The sequence below is a fragment of the Halichoerus grypus genome, chromosome 4 (genome assembly GCF_964656455.1).
Source record: "Halichoerus grypus chromosome 4, mHalGry1.hap1.1, whole genome shotgun sequence".
NCBI lineage: Eukaryota > Metazoa > Chordata > Mammalia > Carnivora > Phocidae > Halichoerus > Halichoerus grypus.
In genome coordinates this window covers 40,343,022-40,368,630 of record NC_135715.1, presented here as the reverse complement: position 1 = coordinate 40,368,630, position 25,609 = coordinate 40,343,022, and the positions used below count along the sequence as shown (strand labels likewise).

At 34.8% G+C, this 25,609-nt stretch overlaps 1 long non-coding RNA gene across 4 annotated transcripts in view; it reads right to left on the bottom strand.

Annotated features, from left to right (window-relative positions):
- LOC144381474 (uncharacterized) overlaps positions 1-24,612 on the bottom strand; it is a 232,783-nt gene extending 208,171 nt beyond the window's left edge. For all 4 annotated transcript variants that reach the window (XR_013446718.1, XR_013446720.1, XR_013446717.1 and 1 more), the window contains exon 1: positions 24,177-24,612. This is a non-coding gene — a long non-coding RNA (uncharacterized LOC144381474). The remainder of the gene's footprint in view (positions 1-24,176) is intronic.
- Between the last annotated feature and the right edge of the window lie 997 nt (positions 24,613-25,609).

Below are 25,609 nucleotides of genomic sequence, written 5' to 3'. Positions count from 1 at the left end.
AGCCACCCAGGTGCCTGAATTTATTCATCTTCTAACTGGAAGTCTAAACTCTTTGACCAATGTCTGCTACCATAAGATCCAGCAATCTCACTTATGGGTATATAATCAAAGGGAAGGAAAGCAGAATATCAAAGAGATGGCTCATTCCCATACTTCCATGTTTATTGCACCATTTTTCACAAAGGCCAAGATATGAAAAGAACCTAAGTTTTCATCAGCCATTTTTAATTTCTAGTTTTTGATCAGACAATGTAGCTCGAAGCTCCTGGATCATAGTATTTGATGCTGAATATTTTATATACACTAAACATAAAAATAAGTGAGAGTATTGTGGGTCCCCCGATTGGATGGGGGTCACCAAATGTGGGGTGACCTGATCAGGTGGAGCCCAGCAGTGCAGGCACCAAAAGAACTCACCTCAGGCAGAACAAAGAAGATACAAGTTTGTGGAATACATTGGAAGGGAACTGCAGGCAGGATAGCAAAGCAGATACTGTCTGCCACGAGGCAGGGGGGAGCTGTAGTTAGAGGGGGAAGGTGAAGAGGTATGGAATGTATAGAATTTTTCTTTTTTGGTATTTGTGTCCTGGTGTGAGTAACCCATTGGTCAGCTAGGGCTTATGCATATTTTGAGGTGGGTCTCCTCATGGACCTGTTTGTATTCAGCCATAGGGGTGGGGGGTCACTGTGGGCCCTTCTACCTTACTCAGATTTCCATTGTTCAACTTGGTTGCTAAAAGTAGCCTCTACAACTATGAAATAGGAGAAAGGTTTTGATGGAAAGAGGGAAAACGAAAAGAACAACCAGACTCATTCACACAAATACACACACACACACACACACACACACACACACACACACACTTAGTGCTTATTCACTGTGTTTGTTCATTTTGTCTCTGGACAGTCTTTGTATATTTTCCTCCTCTCCAATGACATTGATAATCAAAGATGAGATGCTGCCTTACCTTCTCTTTTAGGAGTTGCAGATAATAATGCAAAACCAAAGGAAGACTGAGTCAGGAGTGTGCTTGCATGTCCCAAGGACACAATGAAGGCCAGCGATCTTAGTGAACATAGGGGAGGGTAGTGGAAGGTGAAGTCTGAAATGTTGCTAAGGCTAGAATATGGTAGGCAAAGATTATGGTAAGGATTTGGGATATCATCTTGACCATAGCGGAAAAGTATTGGAAAGTTTACAGCAGGAGTGTAATAAAGTTAGATTTACATTTTTGTTTCTAAAAAGCAATCTGCCTCAAGTGTAATGAATGTATGGAAGGGGATAAAACTGAACACAGAAAAATTGTTATGAGGTTGTTTTATTTATCCAGGTGAGAGAAAATGGTGATTTTGGTGTGGTTTGTTGAACCAGAGATGGCACAACTTACTCACATTTGGGCATATTTCACTTATATTTGACATGTAATTGTAGTAACTACATGATCATTTTTGTCCTGGGAATAGTGTTTGACAAAAGAACAGTGAAGAAAGAGAAAGAAAAATCAGCAATTTTCATATTTTCCTAGGTATAGGCCCAGGCTTAGGCCAAAATTAAAATATGCAAAGCATATACTTTCCCTCGTCACATCCTTATATGTTATCTTTTCACATAACCTATTCCCCAGAGTCCCAGGCTTACTGTGTCCTCATGCAATTCTCAGTTCTTCTTTGTGACATCGAAAGAAAGAAAGAAAATCTCAAGGGTTCCAGTTTGCTTTCTCTATATAATTTCTCAAAACATCCATTACCTCTGGGTGGGAAAGTGAATGATTATGTAAATAAAGAGGTAAAGAAGTAGGATGAAAATAATTTTATGTAATTTCTGAAGGTTTGCTAGATCAGTACCCCTACCAGAATGTTCTTATTTTATTCATTGCTAGAAATGAATCCTGAGCTCACAGAGGATGGCAGGGTATAACCAGCTACTACCCCGTAAGTGTGGAAAGTAGACAATGAGACTTAATGGATCAAAGAAGCCAGGTTATTGCTTACAGCATACCAGTCATGAGCATTAGCAGAATTAGATTGGTCCCCCTGTCCTCACGTCTCAGGTGGTGGCTTAGTAGTCACAAAAGATACCAGACACATAGTGGGTCTTGTGCCACAGCTGAGTAAATAAGAGCTTAAGGAATGAACACTTTTATTGGAAGCAGAAAGTAAGGCTGCAGTTTGTCTGAAGACAAACAGGTAGGAACACGAAGGGCCCAGAGAGGACTATCTTCCAGCACTCCAAAGTGTATGTGTGTGTGTTTACTTATTCGAAAGTAGTGTAAAGAAGCAAAGTAAAAACATTTGTGAAATATGAGGTAGGGATTATTTTGACCAACCAGCTGAGTGACCCCCTTGTCAGGATTCAATAGTTAAGTTTTACCTGATTTCAAAATTCTTAACTTCCTCAATCTAAATTCACAGAGTTCTAAAACTTCAAGTCTTTGTTTTGTTATATTTTTGGTATCTTAACTGCTCCCATAGAGGCAACAGTCGGAGTTTTAGTAGGGAGAGAGACTGCTAGGCCGGAGTGTTGTGGGTGGCATGGGAAGAGGAGAGGATTGCAACTGTAGGTAATTCATATTTTTGTAAATCAAGGCCTTCCTGCATTCATGAACTGGAGCAATACATGTTTTTATAAATAGGAGTAGCTCCTACTGTGTACAAAGGGATGAAGCTCAGAGTATATTTTTCAGTTACTGAGGTTTTTTTTTTGTTTTTTTGTTTTTTCTGTAAATGTGATCTTGTAAAAGCTAGGAAGCTGAATGAAAAAGATAAAACATATAACAACAATATATATGCCTACTACTCACTCTATAGTCAGGCTCAAAGAAGTCCTTTGTCTTTTTCTTAATTAAAATACCATTTTTCTCTATAAATTCAACATGCAGTATTTGTTTAAGAAGGCAAGCATTATCTCATACAGTAGTGGTTATAACACCTGTATGGTACCACCACGCTTACCCAGAGAGATTTGGTTTATAATAAAATGCACTAAAACCTGGTCTAGGAACCCTGAAAAAATGAGATATGGTCATGCAGACTAATTATGCCAAAATGTTTAAAGAAATGCTCAAAACTAAAACTACGACAAAAGTATCTGTGATAGCAGCTGCATTGGTAAACTATTTTATGGCATATCCAATAAAATGAGAATTCAGTATCTAAATTGCAACAAAGCTTCCACAAAAGCTAAACACGATTCTCACTAGAAATCAAATTATGAACCTCATGTTTTCCCCAAAGCCATTTATTAACAACTTTGTGGGAGACAGAGACAGAGACATAGAGAGAGACTGAGACATAGAGACAGAGAAGAGAGATATTAACCAGAAAAAGATGTTTCCTGGTTTTACGGAGTTTAAAAGATTTGATTCAATAAGTGTAAACTTTAGAACACTACAGATGGTATTTTCAGGTGAGCCAATTAATTCTGTTCATAAATTTAACAACAACAAAAAATTAATGTATAAAGTAAGGATTGATTCCCAACAGAAAAATCATAAAATATGCCAACTTCTATTCTGATGTTGACCACATATTTCCTACCCATACAACCCAAGCAGAGGAATCTACAAATATAAAGAGAGAATACTTAGATCCATTATGCTTACTTAGAAAGATTGTATCTAGAGTGAACCAGTCATTCTAAGTGAAGCTACAGTCAAAGATGATACAACTAATCATATTCTTAGTGCAGAGAAAATTGTAACATCTATGATACTCTGCCAGATGTTGAATATATTAGATACTGCCAAGTAGTAAATTATTTTCTGAAAGTAAATAAAACAATTTAAAAGACAGGAAAACATTTTCTTGTTAGTCATTGTCTTAATAAATGGAGAAAGCATATTTATAAAACAGCGAATTCATTTTAATGGAATAGAATAAGTAAGTAAGAGGTTGTCTATGTATCTGTGTGATTGGGCCTGAAAATAAGTATTTATTTTCATAAGAAAGCAATATAACAGCCACAGAAAAAGTTCCAACAAATTCTGGATTCCCAAGGGTAGTATTACAGGACTCTGTTTTCTGATGGACACAGAGTCCTACGTGGTTTCAGTTGAAACTGTGGCAATTCAAAATAATAATAATAATAATAATAATAATAATAAATCAGAGATAGACATAAATATTAATATATATTTTCCTAAGAGGAGGAATGCCTGTATTGCCAGATTTATCAGAAGAGAAGCTTTGAGGGAACAAGGGATTAGAAGATTGTATTTTAATGGACTTTGATTAGTAAGCGGAGATAGTATGCATGTGTTATGTGGAGAAAACAGGAATTGATAGCACTTGAAATTAAGTGGATAAATGAAATCCTAGACTTACAAACTAAAATCACATAAGTCTTCCCTAATTTGTTAAAAGAATTATTTATTTATTTTAGAGAGAGAGAGACACACAGACAGAGAGCCTGCACATGGGGGGAGGGGGAGAGGGAGAGGGGGAGGGAATCTTAAGCAGACAACCCAGGGCTTGATCTCATGACCCTGAGATCACAACCTGAGCCGAAACCAAGAGTCAGATGCTTAACCAGATGCCACCCAGGTGCCCAAATCTTCCCTAATTTTTAAAAATAGTGAGAGAGAAATGCTAAATCCACCTAACTCAGGTTAATTACAATGGAAGAAAGGGATATTGAAGTCTTCATGGCTTTTAATCAAACTGAAATGACAGAGGCTAGATGGACCACAGGTAAGTTTCAATCACATATATGGGAACTGTAGCTCAAAGGAAAAGATGAAAAACTAGAAAAGAGGAAAATTCTGTTCCTCCAATATGACATCAGATAGAATGAGTCTATGAGGTCAACCATGTAGGTCTAGGTGTCCCAAGATGACAGACATTTCAGATGACTGTGAGTAATGGCTGTTACATATACCTATTTCATCAGTCAGCCAGTTAGACATTCCACATCATTTTATTTCTTTCCTTATCAGGTCAGGCAGCCAGCCATCTTTGTGTACTGCTTTACTTTTAATGAAGCTTTGTCACCTACATGCTTCATTTAATTCCTTTGTCAAACTCATAAAAGGCATAAAGCCGCTTTGTCCTAGTTTTACAAATGAGGAAATAAATACTTTGAAATGCTGACTTACTTTACTTCACAAAGAAAATAAATTGCAGATACAGGAATTTATGTCAGGATTAAAATCCTTTATAATCTAATAGGCAAGTATAATATAAGGAAGCAGTCTGCTTATGGACAATTACATCAATGATCAATCTAGATACACTCAAAATTATGGGGAGGGGAAAAAACTAGTCATCATAAAAAAATGCTTACTATGATATCAGTTAAAATTTAGAAGAGATAAAAACTTTGCTTTTATTATGTTGTCCCTTTCAAATGCCAAATTATGAATGATCACAGCAGCTTTTGTTTCTTTTCCTATTTTGCTTTTGTTAACATTTTGGCTAATACACTGCTCATTTCACCCTCTATTTACATAATAACTACAACTGAAACAGAGAAGTAAGGCAAAATATTTCTTTCTTTTCTTTCTTTCTTTCTTCTTTCTTTCTTTCTTTCTTTCTTTCTTTCTTTCTTTCTTTCTTTCTTTCTTTCTTCTTTCTTTCTTCTTTTTTTGTAAGTAAAGATTTATGGGCACCCTGAATGAAATCAATGACTAAAATAGAAATTGGAAAGTATTACAAGAAATTCATCTACATAAAAATTTAAGATATATTAACACTGCCAATACTGTTAGTCCTCAAAAGTGGAAATAGAATAGAGAGATGGAAGAAATTTAAACCCTTACCCAATCATATAGTCTATATGCTTTCTCTTTCTCCCTGCCTCCCTCCTTCCCCCCTTCCTTCCTCCCTCCCTCTCTCCCTCAAATGAAACCAACTATGATAAGGTGTCCTGTAGACAATAATGTACTTAAAGATACAGCTTCATTATGAATGGTTTGCTTGTTAATGAACAGTAACTAGATTTTATCTAGAATGTTGGCTATATAACCTCACCGTGTTTTTCAAAAATTATAACTGAAAAGCTTTTTCCCCCACACTCTATACACTCTTGGCTTTGCCACAAAATATTGACTTTTTGAAATGATTTAGTTAGAAATATATCTTTCCTAATGTATCTTTCATTGAATGACTCATCCCCCCAGTTTTTTAATGTATTTTTTAATTGGCACGGAAATTTTTAAGTACCATGGTCTGACTAGTTGGAAAAGTCTGTACTTATATCCAGCACTATGAAACCTCTCCCATACTGTGTGATGTTTTTTAACACTTGATTTTTCTAACCATTCAAGATGTTTTCTATATATCTCCCCCAAAAATGTATTTACTGAAAAATAAATATTATTTTCCAAGTATTAATTGAAACTTTTTTTAACAGGCACAGAAGAATAAGAATCATCTTACTTTCAAGTAAATATTCTCAAAAGTAGCTTCCCAATAATGGTGTAGTTAGTATAATGTGGCATTTACTCCTGTGGCTATTAAACATGAATCTCATGAAGAATAGTCTGAACATTACCATAATTTTTATTGAAATACTCTTTGTTTTTACATGACTTTAATCACTGCAGATAAAAAGATGTTTAGATAATCTTCATATTTTGAATGGATCAAAAATTGCTATTTATCAAGCAATTCCCATAGTATCATTTTTATCCTTTATCTCAAGGCAAGTAAAGTGTAGATAAGGCTCATCACTGATAAGAATTGATCCAACTCTGTGTGTTACAAGTCCAAGTTCATCCTGTGCCGCACACAACAGGCCGGCAGGTCAAGAGGAAAGACTCTGGGGCAAGGAAAGCAACTTTATTCAGAAAACCAGCAAACTGAGGAGATGGCAGACTATCATCCTAAAGAACCATCTCCCTGGGCATGAAATTGGAGTTTCTTTTATGTTGGCAAAAGGGGAAATAAAGGATTGGAGTCAAAAGGTGGCTGACATCTGTAGACATCAGAGGAGATAGTGTAACTTCTTTGTCCTTGGTTAGTTGATCTTTTCATACAGAAATCTGCTCATGTCATTCCTGTAAATCTTAAACATAGCATAGTCCTTTCTATATGTGCTTCCTTATCTCCTCAGGTAAGGGAGGTTTTGGGTAAAAAGCAGTTTTTGTACATCTAAGCTGTAACATGCCTACATGCATGGCTAAGCAGAAATTTGTAGGCTATAGGTCACAGAACAGGGAAACAGAAGCAATATGGTGATAGACATGCTAACTGTCTCCCTGTTACATATATTTTACATAATTTTATGGTGATTTTTGGCTGATTATTTTTTTCATATTTTTTGTTCAGATGATTTACCACTATTTTTTTTATTACCAAGTATAAATCTCTACTTGGGATAGTCTTGGTTCTACCATCTATCTTCTTGATCACTTCTGTTGTATTCTTAAAGATTTTTTTTATTTATTTATTTGACAGAGAGAGACACAGCGAGAGAGGGAACACAAGCAGGGGGAGTGGGAGAGGGAGAAGCAGGCTTCCCGCCGAGCAGGGAGCCCGATGTGGGGCTCGATCCCAGGACCCTGGGATCATGACTAGAGCCGAAGGCAGACGCTTAACCATCTGAGCCACCCAGGCGCCCCAACTTCTGTTGTATTCTTATTATTATTCTGAAATGGTGTTTAATTTTTAGAAATCTTTTAAACATTCTTTGTTTACCTGTGACAAATGAGTTTAATTTATTCAAAATGATATAATCCATTAATTTCCTTCCTGATATATGGAAATTGAATAAGTGTAACTATTAACATCACTAAGTACCACACTTCCTTCTTAAACTCAGGCTACCTCTAGTAAGTCACATGATCCATGGCAGTCTGGTAAATATACTGATTGAGCGTACTTACATCAAATCTTGTATCAAATGTTAAGAAACTTGAAAATCACTATATTTTATAGAAGTTATCTCGAGAGATATCACTAGTTGCGCCCCATACCTCACTTGATCATCATAAAAACTGTTTGCCCTCTTCCAGGATCAGATTGGGGTGACATCACAATTTGAAGAAAATTCACCATGAAGAGCTCCTAACAAACAGCTCAGATGTGGCATTTCTATTGTTGAATGCTTCAGGGGCACCCTCTTTGTGGAACATAATGATATCACAAACTTAGAGCAAAAATTCAAGATAGTCTATGCAGTTTAGCTCTCTGATCCTAGAGAATGAGAAGCAATTCCCTAGTAAACATCTACTTTGAAGGGCACCTGGGTGGCTCAGTCAGTTGATTGTGTGACTCTTGATTTCCCCTCAGGTCATGATCTCAAAGCAGTGAGATCAGCCCCACATTGGGCTCCGTGCTCAGTGGGGAGTCTGCTTGAGATTCTCTCCCACTCCCTTTGCCCTTCCACCCACTCTCTCTCACCCTCTCTTAAAAAAATAAATAAATCTTTTTAAAAATCCACTTTGAAATGGCATACTTTTTAATGAAAGTACATTAAGCATTTCCCTCTTAAAAAATAGTTCATCCCATATTTCTTTGGGATCACACAAACTGATTTAAAAATATCATATGACCAATCTACTAGAAGTATAAATTTTAGGTATTCAATATCTAGTCATAGAAACTTAAGTGAAAGTTAATACTATTGTTTAGCAGAAATATATATATCTATTAATAAAACTACTATAATAATGAAAACTTTTTTAAGCCATTCAAATCAAACCATCAATGTCAGTAGGCTAAGCCATTATCACACCAGCCTACTCCATGTATGTAAAAGTTCTCTTATGAGGGATTCATAAAGTCATAAAATTCTTAGGATGATGTAAAAGAAACTAGGCATGAAATCATGTTTTATAGGAATCAGTTTTTCTGCCCTATTTGTGTGTCTCCTATAAAAAGCATTTATAGCAATGTGAATACTAAGCTATTAAAACACGTGTATTATATTTGTAGAAATATGAATAAATACTTTATCTACAAAGGCAAATTGTACATTTTAATCTGGAATCATATGTCATTTTTTAGGCATGCATTTAAGTGGTGATTTCTTTGTCTACCTTTTTAATTTTTAAAATAGGTTAACATTTACAATCACTTTGCTGAGAATAACTAAAAATGGGGTCCTGGGGTAAAATTTAATATTAATTTTCAATATTATGTGAATTGAGAGTAGTGTGTGATCAAGACAGATCATGAGTGAGACTGGGTCTTGTTCTGTAGCTGTTAATAAGAAAGTCTGCAAATCTTGGAAGAACTGAGAGACAAAGTTATCCTTCTTAAAAATACTTTCTATCCATCAAAGTACAAGCCTCTGACCACACTCTATGCTAATAATAATAGCCCTTTCCTTTAGCCCCTAAATTCTTCCAATCAATTCTTCTTTGTTCGTCCTTTAAAATAACACTTTGCACTTAACATTAAGCTACCAGAAGGTTCAGTGAATGCCAACCCACTGAAATCACCATCGTCCCAAAACTTCGGCAAGTAATAGAACTCAAAAGGGAATCAGCAGATAAATGACGAATGGCTAGAAAAGCATGTCTTTATGGTATCATCTAGGCTGATTGCCATAGGGTTGAACTTTAAATTTCTAAAATATTCGTGGCAAGTTTAGTACCATAAAATTTCAAACCCATGAGTTTTTTATATCATTATGGATCAAGTTAATAGCAGACTCATCATTTTAATAATGCATCATTAATCCATACATTATAGTAAATGGTATTTAATCTTTAGGAAATTGGACATTTTACCTTTGACTCTATTGATTTATTAAATTTCCTTGAAAACGGTAAAACACAGAATGTTTTAGAAGGAAAACATACATTTAAAGAAACTATAGTTCTAGGTCAAAGAACTTAACAAAAACTATGGAAATACTGCTCATAACATATTTGAGGAGGGTTAAAATTCTCTTTTTAACTTTTATATCTCTAATATCTCTATTATTTATATCTTTTATCTCTCTTTTTTTAAGGGAGATAAAAGATATTTAACTTTTATATCTCTTTTATATCTCTAATAGGTTCCACATAAACTATCATCCGAAACAAATTTTATCCTCAGTGCCATGTCAAATTAATACAAAAATGAAAGGCAGTTTGTTCCCATAATTTCAAATCTGATTTATTTCTAAATCTGCAATCACATAATCTGAACATATGTGTGTATGTTGTGCTAGGAGTCAGATGAAAAGCAAAACTGTGAGTCAGAGAAATAAATACTTTGCCTAAGAGTGTATTCCTGGTACACAGCATGCAGAGATTGACATTCAGTTTGTCCAGACCTCCAATCCCTACAGAATAGTATTTACTCAGCCTTGACCCCTATGGCAGAGAAAACCCACATTTATTAGAAGGGCACTGCTGAGATTAAATTTCTTTCTCTCCTATGTAAGAACATCTATCAGAATGAAGCAAAGGAAGTCACATTCTCTACACCCCACCCACTCCCTGCCCCTAACCTGTAACTTTAGTTGTTTCATCTTTAGTTTCCCCCCCCCCTTCTTTTAGTGTATTTCTCTGAGGATTTTTTTCTTTTTTAATTCTACTGTACAAAATTCCATTTATTCCTGAAGATAATTAAACTTAAGTGATTATCATAATTCTTTCTTCCAGATTCCTTCAAGCACAGAGAATTCCAAAATGGTGAGTCCTTATCATATTGTTTTGTTTGCTTTTGTTTCTAAAACATCTTCTCCTGAGATACAGGGGTGGCATGGGATGGCTTTTATTTAGAAGGTTTATTTCTGTCTTTCCCCTGAGATGTTCAAAATATCCACCCTATATCAAATTTATGAGATATTGGTACAGTTTTTCAGGATTTTACTTACTAAAATTTTGCCACACATTCCATCATCAGGTTAAGTAAGAGTGTGATGTAAGTATTGGGGTGGTCGTAGAGGCGCATTGGTAGATATTTCCCAATGACCATACACCATTGCCAGAAGCCACTTTTAAAGCTGAAGCCATGATGTTGTACCTCCTTCCTTCCTTAACTGCTACTGCTAATTCTTTATGCTAGAAATTCTGGTTTCGAATTTAATATATCATTATATCCTAGAAATGTCTGACATCATCTGCTAACCTAAAGACCTATCAAAAGAACATGTCTAAAGGAATTTGGGAAAGAACACTTAGATTGCTTAAAATTCCTTTTTCATTGCAGAATATACAATGTATAATGAGATAACCCTGTATTAAGTAAATTGTTTGACATAATTATTTTTTTTTTTCTTGAAGAATGGATCAAGCTTTCAGCTAGCCATACCACTTGACACAATCCCTGATTTTTCTTTTCCTCCTTTTAGGTCTTTGTAATAAAAAAAAAAAAAAAAAAAAAAAAAAAAATCATGTCACCTACTACCTTTGGTTTCAGTTAGCTTTATTCATGTGAAATAATGTTTAATTTATATATTTAGATTATTTCAAACACATTTAAAATTAACTTTCCCTATGGAAGTTCTAGGAATGATGTGTTTTGATTATTTTAAGCATTTTAAAAAACATCAGATTGCTTTGACTATTTGAGGTTCAAATTTTAAAACTGAACTTTAGTATCTATTTCTCTCATCGGTAAATATTATGTGCATGGGGCCCACTACTACACTAGGTGTTGCAGATGCAAGGTTGAGACAAGCAGACAAGGATTTCTGCTTTCACGTAATTTAATTTTACCGGGTTGTGTACACTCAATCCCACTACAAAATGAATAAATGTGTAATTATTTTTAATAAGTACTACTTTTTTAAAAAGAGACAAACTGTGCTATGACTATGCTTGCAAGAGGGAACCTGACTGTTAGCGAAGAGAAGGAAGATCTGTGATTTAAAGAGTAAAAAGAGGTTAACTAGGGAAGATATAAAAATGGAGGAATGGGGCAGAAAGAGCAGTGCGTGCAAAGCCAGCCAGGCAAGAATGGAGAGCACAGCGCAACATAAGATGGGGTGATTGGAAAGTCCAAACCATGTAGATCCTATAGACAGAGGCAAAAAACTTTAACTTTTGTCACAAAATTCATGGAAAGCCATTGGATTTTTGTTTTGTTTTGTTTTAAAGATTTTATTTATTTTAAAGTAATGTCTATGCCCAATGTGGGGCTCGAACGCACAACCCTGAGATCAAGAGCCTCACACTCCACTGACTGAACCAGCCGGGCGCCCCAGCCATTGGACGTTTTTAAGGAGCCAGACGCCATGGTCGTTTTGCCTTTTGGATAATAGGTGGGGAAAAAAAAAAAATGTCTGTGTGTGTGTGTGTGTGTGTGTGTGTGTGTGTGTGTGTGGATGGACCAGTTAGAAAGATATTACAGGAGTCCAAGGAGAAATTATGGTAAATTGGACTGGATTGCTGTAATTTGAAGTACGTAAAAAAAAGTTCTATGTTTTTAACTTTTTTCAGTCAAGGGCCTGATCATACATGTTTCATACTAGACGGCCTCTGTTAGCTCCGCTGTTAGAGCACAGAAGCAGTCGTAGGAAAAACGTTAACAAGTAAGTATGGCTGTTCCAATAAAACTGTTTTTTTACAAAAGCAGGCAGTGGTGGGTCATATTTGGCTGACAGACTCTAGTTTGTCAACCCCTCTTCGTCTTCTTCTTTTTTTTAAAAAATTTTATTTATTTATTTGAGAGAGAGAGTGCGGGCGCGGGAACGCGCACGAGTGGGGGGAGGGGCAGAGGGAGACTCAGGCTCCCTGTTAAGTGCAGAGCCCCATACGGGCCTTGATCCCAGGACCCCTGTCAACCCCCGTTCTAATGAATAAACCGATAATGTTTGTGAGGCTTTTTTTTCATTATGGAAAGTCATGTTCAAGGTTAAAGACAGCTTAACCCATGAATACACGTTTCTTTGATAAAAAGCACATTAATTTTTTGTCAAATCTAATTTCTAATATAAAATAATTATGCAAAAAATGGTTAAATTATTTCTTGATAGAGCTGGGAATATATGTGAAAACTTTCCTTATATGTCTTAATGCATAAATATTTGATATAAAAATGTTAAGCCAAATGCATGAATTACAAATTTGAATAAATATTTGTTATAAAAAATGTTAAGCCAAGTGCATGAATTACAAATTTGAGGTTATAACATTATTTAAACGCATGCACAGTGCACAGCTGATGTGTCATCATTTCTGCACATTCTCTGATTTTTATTACTAGACTTTATTATATATATTTTTGTGGAAATGTAGGAGAGGAAACTGGTATGGACACAAAACTCAATGAGCCATTAAATAGGTGACAATAGTCATGATAGTCTCTGTGCATATTAATTAGCATAAAGATACACATACTGAAATTATCACTTATCTTAGCCCAAAAAGAACATTTCCATAAAATCTAAGTTACAACCAAGAAGGGAAATTATATTTTTGTTTATTAGCAACTGCATTAAGTAGTTGAATAGCGGAATTCAATTTTAAGATCTGCTTTAAATATATCTCTTGATATTTATACTGTAATTTTTTAAAGTTTTTATTTAAATTCCAGTTAGTTAACATACAGTGTAATATTAGCTTCAGGTGCACAGTATGGTGATTCAACATTCCATACAACACGCAGTGCTCATTCACAACAAGTGCCCTCCTTAACTCCCATCACCTATTTCACCCAATCTCCCTGCCCACCTGCCCTCCAATAACCATCAGCTTTTTCTCTGTAGTTAAGAGTCTGTTTCTTGGTTTGCCTCTCTTTCTCTTTTTTTTCCCTTTGCTTGTTTGTTATGTTTCTTAAATTCCACATATGAATGAAATCCTATGGTATTTGTCTTTCTCTTACTGACTTACTTCGTTTAACATTTTACTCTCTAGCTTCATCCAAGTCATTGCAAATGACAAGGTTTCATTCTTTTTTATGGCTAATATTCCATTGTATATATATACTACTTCTTCTTTATCCATTCATCAGTCGATGGACACTTGGACTGTTTCCATAATTTGGCTATTGTAGAAAATGTTTCTATAAACATCGGGGTGCATGTATCCCTTTGAATTAGTATTTTTGTATTTGGGAAAATCCTGACTAGTGCAATTGCTGGATCATAGACTAGTGCTATTTTCAACTCTTTGAGGAACCGCCATACTGTTTTCCACAGTGGTTGCACCAGCTTGCATTCCCACCAGTCCCACCAATAGGCCTTTTTCTCCACATCCTCGCCAATACCTGTTCTTTCTTGTGTTGTTGATTTTAGCCATTCTGACAGGTGTGAGCTGATATCACATTGTAGTTTTGATATCTATTTCCCTGATGATGAGTGATGTTGAGCATTTTTTCATGTGTCTGTTTGCCATCAAGATATCTTCTTTGGGAAAGTGTCTATTCGTGTTCCTGCCCATTTTTTAATTGAATTGTTTGTTTTTTCATTGTTGAGTTTTATAAGTTCTTTATATGTTTTGGATACTAACCATTTATTAGATATGTCATTTGCGATATCTTCTCCCATTCCATGGGATGCCTTTTAGTTTTGTTGATTGTTTCCTTTGCTGTGCAGAAGTTTTTTATTTTGATAAAGTCCCAATAGTTTCTTTATTTTTGCTTTTGTTTACCTTGCCACAGGAGACATATCTAGAAAGAAGTTGCTATGGCCGATGTCAAGGAGGTTACTGCTGCCTGTGTTCTCCTCTAGGATTTTGATGTTTTCAGGTCTCACATTTAGGTCTTTAATCCATTTTGAATTTATTTTTGTGTTTGGTGTAAGAGAACCGTCCAGTTTCACAGCATTTTGCTGTCTGGTTTTTCCAACACCATTTGTTGACGATACTGTCTTTTTTCCATTGGATATTCTTTCCTGCTTTGTCAAAGTTAGTTGACCATAGAGTTGAGGGTCTGTTATTGGGGTCTCTATTCTGTTCCATTGATATGTGTCTGCTTTTATGCCAGTATCATACAGCTTTGTAATATAGCTTGCAGTCTGGAATTGTGATGCTTCCAGCTTTGCTTTTCTTTTTCAAAGTTGCTTTGACTATTTGGGGTCTTTTGTGGTTCCATACAAATTTTAAGATTGTTTGTTCTAGCTCTGAAAAATGTTGCTGATAGAGATTACATTAAATGTGTAGATTGCTTTGGGTAGTAGAGACACTTTAACAATATTTTTTCTTTCAATCCATAAGCATAGAACGTTTTTCCATTTCTTTGTGCCATCTTCAATTTCTTTAATCAGTGTTTTGAGAGTTTGCAGAGTACGGGTCTTTAACCTCTTTGGTTAGGTTTATTCCTAGGTATCTTACTATTTTTGATACAATTGTATATTGTTTGTACTTTCAGATGCAAAGGACAAAGAGCAGTATTTCCTTATTGTTTTCATTCTCTTTTGATGCATCATGTTTTAAGCAAAACTTTTGCAGAATTAAAAATGCCCCAGATTTCCACTTAGTCATACAATAATTTAAAAACAATAGCTAATACTTTTAAGGCATTTTCTTCCAGGCACTGTTCTTTAACACAACGATGTAAGATAGATATTGTTAATACATCTATTTTACTGGTGAACAAACTGAGGTCCAGAGAGTTTATATAACTTAAGTGTGGTCCAACACTTCCTAAATTAAGGAGTCCCAGACAATTGGTCATGAGTCTGTGCTCTTAAACTCTATGCACATAATGTTGCCAAGAGTAATAATATAAGGTGGCATGACCTCATTTGTGTTTTACTAGGAATTATACAGTTCTGAATAAGATCACATTTCAGGGCACAAAATGGAGATTTAAATTCTTTTAATAATATTTTAATTTCACAAACATATCTTGATTTCCTTTTATTTTCCTTATTTTTTATTTTATCTTACTTTATTTGATTCTGATAATAAGCCAGATAAAAGAAAGCTGCTAAAGAAGTAGCAGAATATGTTCTGTTCCCTTGGTGCAGTTAGGCAACTGAAAAATTAGATCTATACTCATTAAACCATACTCTTTCATGATATCTATTTGTTCCTTTTTCTTGCACACACAGGCACACACAGAGACACACATACACATGCACATTTGCATGTACACACTGTTGAATAAACACACTCCACAAAACTGTACTGAACAGGTTCTAGACCTCTCTCTCTCTTTTTTTTTTTAAGGTTTTATTTATTTATTTGACAGAGAGATAGAGAGAAAGCACAAGTAGGCAGAGTGGCAGGCAGAGGGAGAGGGAGAAGCAGGCTCTCTGCTGAGCAGGGAGCCGGACGCGGGGCTCGATCCCAGGACCCCAGGATCATGACCTGAGCCGAAGGCAGCCGCTTAACTGACTGAGCCACCCAGGTGCCCCTGTTCTAGACCTTTCTGTACTATTACCTGAATAAATTTTGGAGACCGTTTATTTATTTGTGCCATATATCTATTTCTGTTTGTCACACATACACATACACACACACAGCCATAAATAGTCATGCACAAAATAACACACATATGCACACACAGATGAATGACCACACTCTCTGCAGTGTCCACAGAACTGTACTGAACTGAGTCTAGATCTTGCTCTATCATTAGCTGAACAAATTCTGGAAATTGACATAGTGCTTCTTGTCTCATTTATATCACCTATGAAATTGGAGTGGGAGTCTGGTAATCAGGATGGTCTTTAAGAAACCATCTCTAACTTATAGAGATAAATTACAACTTAGAAATCTGTTTTTTTTTAATGTTTCAATTCCTGAATCTGTTTTTTTATGTTTCAATTCCTGAATCCTGTTTGCTTTCGAAGTATATAATTTTGTGTTAATTTTCATAATTGTGGTATAACAGGGTAGAGTGTTCAGTGATTATTTTACAGGATTAGTGTCATAACTATACACATCGTTCATGGCTTACAAGTATATCATACAGAGAAGGAAAAGGAACGTAACTCATGGCAATATTAGAGGTTTCCATGGTCTGAAAATTCCGTGTCTTAGTTACATGATCTGTCTCTGGCTCTGATTTCTAATGGGTCCTTTTGGGAAAGAAGCCACTTCCATTTTTCCATTTTTAAAGAAATATTCATGGACATTGTAGGTTGACAGTTTGTTTCTATAGCTGTTCTGCTACAGATAGGAACCAGAGGAAAATGAATTCTGTAGCTAATCATGGACCACCCACTAAACAAACTTGGGTATAAAAATCAATATGGGCCCAACCATAGGAAAATAATTGTCTTTTGCTGCCTGACTGACCTTTCTGCTGAATGCATCAGACTTACACAGAGCTCTGTCGTTCTGGGGCTTATTACAAGTGAATTTAAGGTTTTTTGTGTGTCCTGAGAATTATCTAGCTTGAGTCATAACAAATACACTCCACTACTTTTTTTTTTTAATTTGTAGACTTTGATCAGTAAAGATATGCTAGCTGTCTCATTATTAGAAAATAATGCAATGTAGTTTCCACCAGCAAACACAATTTGTCAATGGCATTTGTTATTGTTTCCTATGGGAAATAACTTCTGGTTACTGTGGATTAATGTAAAAACCACACACCATGTCCAAGTAGCTTGAGAAATGAAACATGCCAGCACATTATATTCAATGACTGTTTAAAAAATAATAAATAAGCCAAATTATTCTGCAGTGTCATGATGTATGGGCATGGTTTCAGGGAGCCCGATGATGTTGCTTCATAGCATTCAGATAGATATAATGAATTAAAAATCATATATTCAAATTTAAAAGAACATATCTGTTGCTACGATAGAAGTTGCCATTTAGCTAACTTATAGAGATAAATTACAACTTAGAAATCTGTTTTTTTTTAATGTTTCAATTCCTGAATCTGTTTTTTTATGTTTCAATTCCTGAATCCAATAGAAGAAAATTAAAACTCCAGAAGAGAGAAAAATTTGTATCTGGATTTTAGTCATAAACACTAATGTTAGAAGAATTTTTATACTGAAAACAACCTAGAAATTTAAGTCATGAAGTGTCACTAGAGAGGGTGATTGAAAAGAAAAAGTATAAAATATAAATTAAGTATTAGTATAAACAAAAATGATAACATATAAACTGCAATTACTTTTCTGAATATGTTTCTTTTGGTGATGTTATACCCTTTACAGATTTTAATGTGTCTTCTTCTTTGCAATTGGAAACAAACAGCATGTGTAGCTTGAAATTTTGGAGATTGGATAGTTAGAGCTTTTCATCTGAATTTTTGCATCAAGATATGATCGTGTTTCTTAACTTCATCTTTTAAATTTCCCACCTTTAAAAAGATTAACCTCAACTTTTCAAGGAAGTATGAACATAGTTCATAATGATAGACACATGTTTATCTGCTTATTTGCTGAAAGTTAAATTAGGAAGTTGCAACGTTAAGTCTGTGAAATCCCATTCTTTAGAAATGAACTTTACTCTTGACCAGCTCAGACTTCTTATTTTTTATTATTTCTTAAAAACCTGAAAGTCAATAATTCTTAAAAATCACACTGAAGTATAATCTAAATGGGCATATACACTGAAGGACTATGTTTTCCTCACAAACTTAATGGAATTTAGGTAGCTCATAAAAACAAATATAGAACTAGAATGAGTAATTTGTTGTTAAAATAAAAACCATTGTCAGATGTAGCTAGAATTTATTACCTATGTTAATATTACTTATGAATAATCAGTTACAAAACAATGGAATCTCTAGGGAATAGTCAGATAATCAAACACCAGAAAATGTTCTTTGTATGCTGTTGAGCCAGAAATGTCCCAGCATCTCAGTAAATAGATGGATCATTAGGCTCAAAAGGTAGCACCATACATAAATACCTTCTGCTTATATATAATATTGGATAAAAAAGTAAAATCGTGGAGAGGAAATAATGTAAGTTTTTACATTTAGTTGCCATCTATTTATTACCTGTAGGAGTGATATTAATAAAAAACCTAAAAGTTTTGTGAATAAAAAATTTAATCTATTTAGTGATCCCCATAGAAGTGCAAATGATCCCTTCTCTGCCTCTGCTAAATATTAATATCACTCTTTAAATATAGTTTTTCTGTTTCCACATTGATTCTATCATGGCGTTTTTCTTTCTTCTAACATGGAGGAAATTCTCATATGTTTTTGTGGCCTTTAGGCTTCTGAAGCTGTTTTAGGTTTCTTTGTATTTTTCTTTGTATTTATTCATATGTATTTATTTGTATTTAGCTATCATAGTATTTTAAATATCAGGAAAAAAAGTTGGCTCTTTGGGGGAAACTATGATACATAAGTAGTGATGGAGTAGACCAATTACCATGTGTCAGTCACTGTGTTAATTACTTTGGTGATTTCATCAAATTATTAAATATGTACATAATTTATGTGTACACATTTGTATATGTGTAGTGAATAACTATAGGTTTCTTATTCTATGATACTCTAATTTATTATGAATAAATTTGACCCATAATCGCAGAGTATTTCCAGTTATAAATCTCTTTGTCTTGCACATATCACTTAATTTTAACAACGATCTTGTAAGGACAGTTATTATTCTGCCTATTTCACTCATGCAGAAACTGAGACCTAGTGAAGTTCAGCCAGTTGACAAAGGTCACAGAGCTAGAAAGGGGTGGAGATTGTACTAAAGCTTAGGTCCACTGGCTCCTAACTCGGTTTTCCCTTTGTAACAGTGCACTACTTAGAGTTGGTGGTTGTTTTTTTTCCCCTCCTTATCAACAGGGCCAGTGCCCTTTCTAACTCTTACCTGCATTGACTAACAAAAAATCTCTCCACACTCATTATTGTCATCCTTACATACTTATTTCCAATAGGTTTTATCCATTTTATGAACCAGGTCAACATCTTTCTATTTATAAAGTCTCTAGAGACTTGTTAATGCTTACCTCACATCCATTCGTTTTATATTCCAACCACCTCATCCGGAATCCAGTAGCACTTGTCTTCTCTGTAGTGTCAGAAGTCCTCTAGCCTGCAACATCCTCCATAAAAAAGAGTACTCTTCTACATCTATAACTCATCAATGACCTAATAGGCTGTGCATCTCTTCAACTAGGTTTAACTTCCTTATCAATTATACATATGCGTATATAGTTGTATAAATGATATTAATCGTATACATATGACAGCATTAATACATATGCATACATAATGCATTTCTGCACTTTTGGGGGGGAGTCTCTTTTAATGTTTTACAACAATACAGTAGTATTCAAACAAATTCATTTACTATATTGGACTTATGGTGTAAAGAAAGATGCTGTAAAAGAAACAGATGAGCTGCAAAATATATAATTCCCCAAACCTAGATTCTGTATTTTAAAACAGAATAAGTTGTTATGCGGATCCCTTTTGTATTTTGTAAATAAGCTCTTGTGTTTGTGCGATTACATCTATTTGTTGCTCAGTCTAATGGGACCTTACACAGTTTAATGAATCCTGTTGTAAAACTTAGAGAATGTTATCTGGTGTTGACGGATCTGAAGTCTTCACGAAATTTTATCTACTGAAAAAGAACAGATAAGACAGGTTGTCTGAAATTATACCTGGAACATGCAAATGATGGGCTTTTTATATGATAAGGAGGGCAATATCACTCCAGACCAATGACACCAAGTCAGGGAAGCTGTAAAGCAATGAATCCAATCTCTTGCTACCAAAATAAGATCTATGCAGGAAAATTAATAAGTAAATGCCTTCCTTTCATCATGATGGCATTTGGGAGTTTTAAAGCTCTGTAGCCCATTAGTCAGCTTAGTTAATGACTCTGCTTATCCTCTTAATCATGTGCAACACATTGACTGAGCTTCATTTAGTTCAAAGTGCCTTTCAGAAGCCTGAACTGGATCCGAGTTGTGGAAAATCTTACCTTCTCAGAGTATAAAACATATTTAGTTCACATCCTTTATGTTGTATGACATCTTCAGAAAATTTGAAGTGCTTGTAAGTACAGAAAATGAAAATCTGGATAAGGCCCAAATAGGTCACGGTTTCAATGCCTGGCTATTTCCATTACATTCACAGCAAATTCAAATAATAAGAAAGCAAACACAGTACATACAATTTTAATCAAAACCTTTTTCCTTATATAACATTTAAATTTATATAGATCTATATGGTTTGGAAAAAATACTTTAAACTTCATGAAGATACATTGCTGAGTGAAATGTTAGATTGTTTTTTATAGTATGGGGGATATTCAAATTATTCCCCACCCCCATTGAGGTGGCAATAGATTGATGCTGTGTGAGATCAGGGAATTTTAAGCTATTGCACTCAAGTGAAACCCAATAAATTTAAAAAAGTATTTATTCACTGTAAAGTTGAGAAAACCTAATGGTGATCAAGAATTTTGAATAAGTGAATTTGAAACCTATAGATTTTAGAAAGGATATTGGGTGCAATTGTATGGAATTGTTGGCTACTAAAATAACCATGATGAGCATTCCGTAATGTATATAAATGTCAAATTATTATGTTGCACATCCGAAATTAATATAATATTGTATGTTTGTTATACCTCAATTAAAAACAAATAGCAAAATAAATAAAAATAAATAAAATAACATAATAAAACTTCCGTGACTCAAAAATATAGGTACTATTTTCTTTTTTCCATCTTCCTTCTTTCCTTCCCTTTTTTCCAATTACCTTTCTTTCCTAACTCCCCCCTAACTCCTACAACAGCCCAGATATGTCTAATGGGTATTCTTGTCTTCTCTTGTTGATTTACAGGAATTCCTCTAGAAAATAGTTTGGCAAGCTTGTTTCTGTAAAGGACCAGATAATAAATATTTAAAACTGTCTGGAGTATACAACTGTGTCCTAAATACTTAACTGTCGTAACAGCATGAAAGCTGTCATAGGTAATACAGCAGCAAATGAGTGTGTCTGTGTTGCCATCAAATTCTGTTTGCAATAGGCCGTTGGCCAGATTTGACCCACAGGCTATAGCCTGCTGAAACCTAATGTACATAAGGAAAAATCAGTGAGAACAATGTCAAGAATAGTGAGAGAAAAAAGATAGTGAGATAAGCACAAAAATTATCAGAAACTGACAGAGAAAACCCAGAAGTTTAATCGTGGAGTTATGAAAGATAAAATTATAAAATTGATAGAAATGAGTTTAAGAGAATATCTTTGTGATCCAATCCATCAAAGTCATAATGCAAACAAAGAAAGTGGTCAGCAAACAAAAAACCTGATGAATTCAGACATTTTGTTCAAAGAAAAACATTATAGAAAATTAAAATACTAAGAATTTAACAGGAAAAGATAATTTTAATGAATATAATTAACAAGGGCCTAATATCTAGAACAACAAACTGGTAGTGTCTTAAATGTAATTCATTTTTTACAAAAAAAAAAAAAAAAAAAAAGAAGGAAAAGTTGGAGAGTAGTTAATTAAATGTCTTTGGACAGTTTTAAAATACCTTTTTTTTTTTTTTTTCTGGAGAGTGAAGGTTTTCAAAATTATCAGGAGTTTAAGGCTAAAACAGAAAAGATTCAGATTGAAGAAAATCATACTCCTCAAGTTTTGATAATTTTATCTTCAAAGGAAAGAGAAATATACCCACGTTTAATTCTGACACATTGAGCCTATCAAAGGCCATGATTTAATAGTGATGCCTACATAAACAAGTTACCATGAGGTGGTCAGAATGCAGCTGAAATAACAGAATTATGAAGATAATAACATGTGTTGAATTTATTTTTAATTTCAATAAAATATGTATTTATAAAGACTTTATTAGTTTGTTTTTTCATTGAGTATAAGTGAGGATATATGTATGTGAGAATATAAATGAGTGTATATGCATACATATATGTATGTGTGAAATATATTTAGTATATTTTAAATATATACATATGCATTTATTTATGTATGTGCTAATAAGAAAGAGTAAGAAAAACAACTATTAGGGAATCAAAGATAGAGGTAAATAGCAGCTGTAACTAATGTGCTCCAAGATGATGTATTAGTTATAAATCCCAAAGGGAAGAGTTAGCAGTGCAGTCATTATCCCTTGAAATAAAATTTCTAGATGACTGGACTAATTTTAGAGATATATTGCTAAGATATACATAAGTTTCCAATTATAACAATATAACAATATAAGTAGGTCAGTATATCACAATGACAGAACAATAGGTTAGGTACTTCTGGTCTCATAAAATTCAGAGAAAACATCCTTTCTGGGAAATATACCAAGACTAAAAAAAAATAAAATCTATATGAAAGTAAAGAACTTAAAACACCAGTGATAAAACGAATAAAACTTTATTATAAAAGGAAACTAAATTCCACTTTATATTATCTTCGATAGCAAAAATAGATATTATGACCCAGCCAAGAAACAACTGACAAAAACCCAGATCCTGATACCTCAGCCAGTATGAGACTATTTTTCTTCCTTCTTTCCTTCCTTCCTTCCATCCTTTTTTCCTCCCTTCCTCCCTCCCTCCCTTCGTCCCTCCCTCCTTTCCTCCCTCCAATTCCCCCTTTCCTCCCTCCCTTCCACCCTCCATTCCTCCCTTCCCTCCCTCTGTCCATTATCTCTCTCTTTCTCTTACTTCCTTCCTCCCACCCTTCCTTCTTTTCTTCCTGTCTCCCTTTTACTTTTAGGTTTGGTTTGAATATTCAAATCTTATCAAAATGCAAAATTTTTATCTGGTAAATATCCTTTAAATTAAAAAGGTAGCCCTGACAAGTGTAAAAATAAAGAAAAGAATAAAAAAGAGTAATGAAGAAACGTATTTAAATATGTGTAATAAGAACATGCCATCCATTTTACTATGTTTGTACTTTTTTTTTTTTAAAGATTTTATTTATTTATTTGACAGAGAGAGAGAGACAGCGAGAGAGGGAACACAAGCAGGGGGAGTGGGAGAGGGAGAAGCAGGCTTCCCGCGGAGCAGGGAGCCCAATGTGGGGCTCGATCCCACGACCCTGGGATCACTACCTGAGCCGAAGGCAGACACTTTACAACTGAGCCACCCAGGAGCCCCTGTTTGTACTTTTTAAAAATTTATACAATTTTGTATACTTTGTGTATTGACTGCATAAAAACCTGATATATACATATATGAATTGTGATTTTGTATTTTAGAAGCAATTACTTAAATTTTCCATCACTCTAAATATTTGTGGGAATGTGATTAGTTAAATCCGTAAGATTTCCTAAACTCTGGGTAAATACTGAAACTGTTTGGAGAAACTGTTAATATTTAAACCATTGTAAAGAAACTAATTTATCAAATTAATAATGTTGATATTTAAAAAGTATGAATAATATCAAGTATCTGTTTCTGAATCCAGCAAATGTTAGTGAATTTTTTAAAAAAATATACAATCTCACCCCTTCTAGCTGCCATCTCGCGTCCCCGCGTGTGTGCACCTAATCTCAGCTGGTCCGCCGGAGACCTTCTGAGCGCCAACCCTGTTCCCCCGCGCGGTCCCATTTCCGCTCCAACGAGATGAAAGAAACTATCACGAACCAGGAGAAACTCGCCAAACTGTGAGCACAAGTGCGCATTGGTGGGAAAGGAACTGCTCGCCGAAAGAAGGTGGTTCATAGAAGGGCTACAACCGATGATAAAAAGCTTCAGTTCTCCTTAAAGAAGTCAGGGGTGAACAATACCTCGGGTATTGAAGAAGTGAATATGTTCACAGACCAAGGAACGGTGATGCACTCTAACAACCCCAAAGTTCAGGCGTCGCTGGCCGCAACACTGTCACCATTCCAGGCCACGCTGAGACAAAGCAGCTGACAGAAATGCTACCCAGGATCTTAAACCAACTTGGTGCAGACAGTCTGACTAGTTGAAGAAGACTGGCTGAAGCTCTGCCCACACAATCTGTGGGTGGAAAAGCACCACCTGCTACCAGAGAGGGTGACGATGATGAAGTTCCAGATCTTGTGGAGAATTCTGATGGAGCTTCCAAGAATGAAGCAAACTGAATTGAGTCAACTTCTGAAGAAGATAAAACTTGAAGTAGTTAACTGGGAGCAGCTATTTTATATTATGACTGCTTTTTAAAATTTTGTTCATGGATCTGATAAAATCTAGATCTCTAATATTTTTTAAGCCCAAGCCCCTTGGACACAGCAGCTCTTTTCAGTTTCTGCTTATACACAATTCATTCTTTGCAGCTAATTAAGCTGAAGAAACCTTGGAATAAAGTTTGAAACAAGGTTAATAAAGTTCTTTGCCTAGGGAGAAAAAAAATATATATATATATGTGTATATATATATAAAATCTCCCCAAATCTCAAATTCAAGCACCCTAGACTCTCTCCATCTCTGATCTTCTCAGGTAACTTATTCTAGAAACTACATTGCAGTAATTCTTCATCCTATGGGGAGCTCCAGCCGGTAGATACTAGCAGTTTTTCTTTGCCCATAATCCCTAAATCCTCAATTTCTTCCTTACCTAGATTTGATTCCATGGTGCATCATTAATAATTCTCATCTCTCTTCTGACACCCTCTGCCACACTAGACTGTAAAATTGCACCGTTCTCAAACTCAGCGCTTCACCTATCCACTGTTCGCACAAACAGCTAAACCTGGATGGAATAGAATACATCCTGCAGTGAGTTCCTGAACTTTATATAACATGTTTCATGTAATTCCCAAACTGTTCACACTGGATATATTTGTCAAGTCAATTTCATCTCTCAATTTTAAAAATAGAAGTTTTACATCTTTTTTTTTTTTTTTGTCTTCTTAAACATTTCTTTTTTTTTTTTTTTATTTAAAGATTTTATTTATTTATTTGAGAGAGAGAG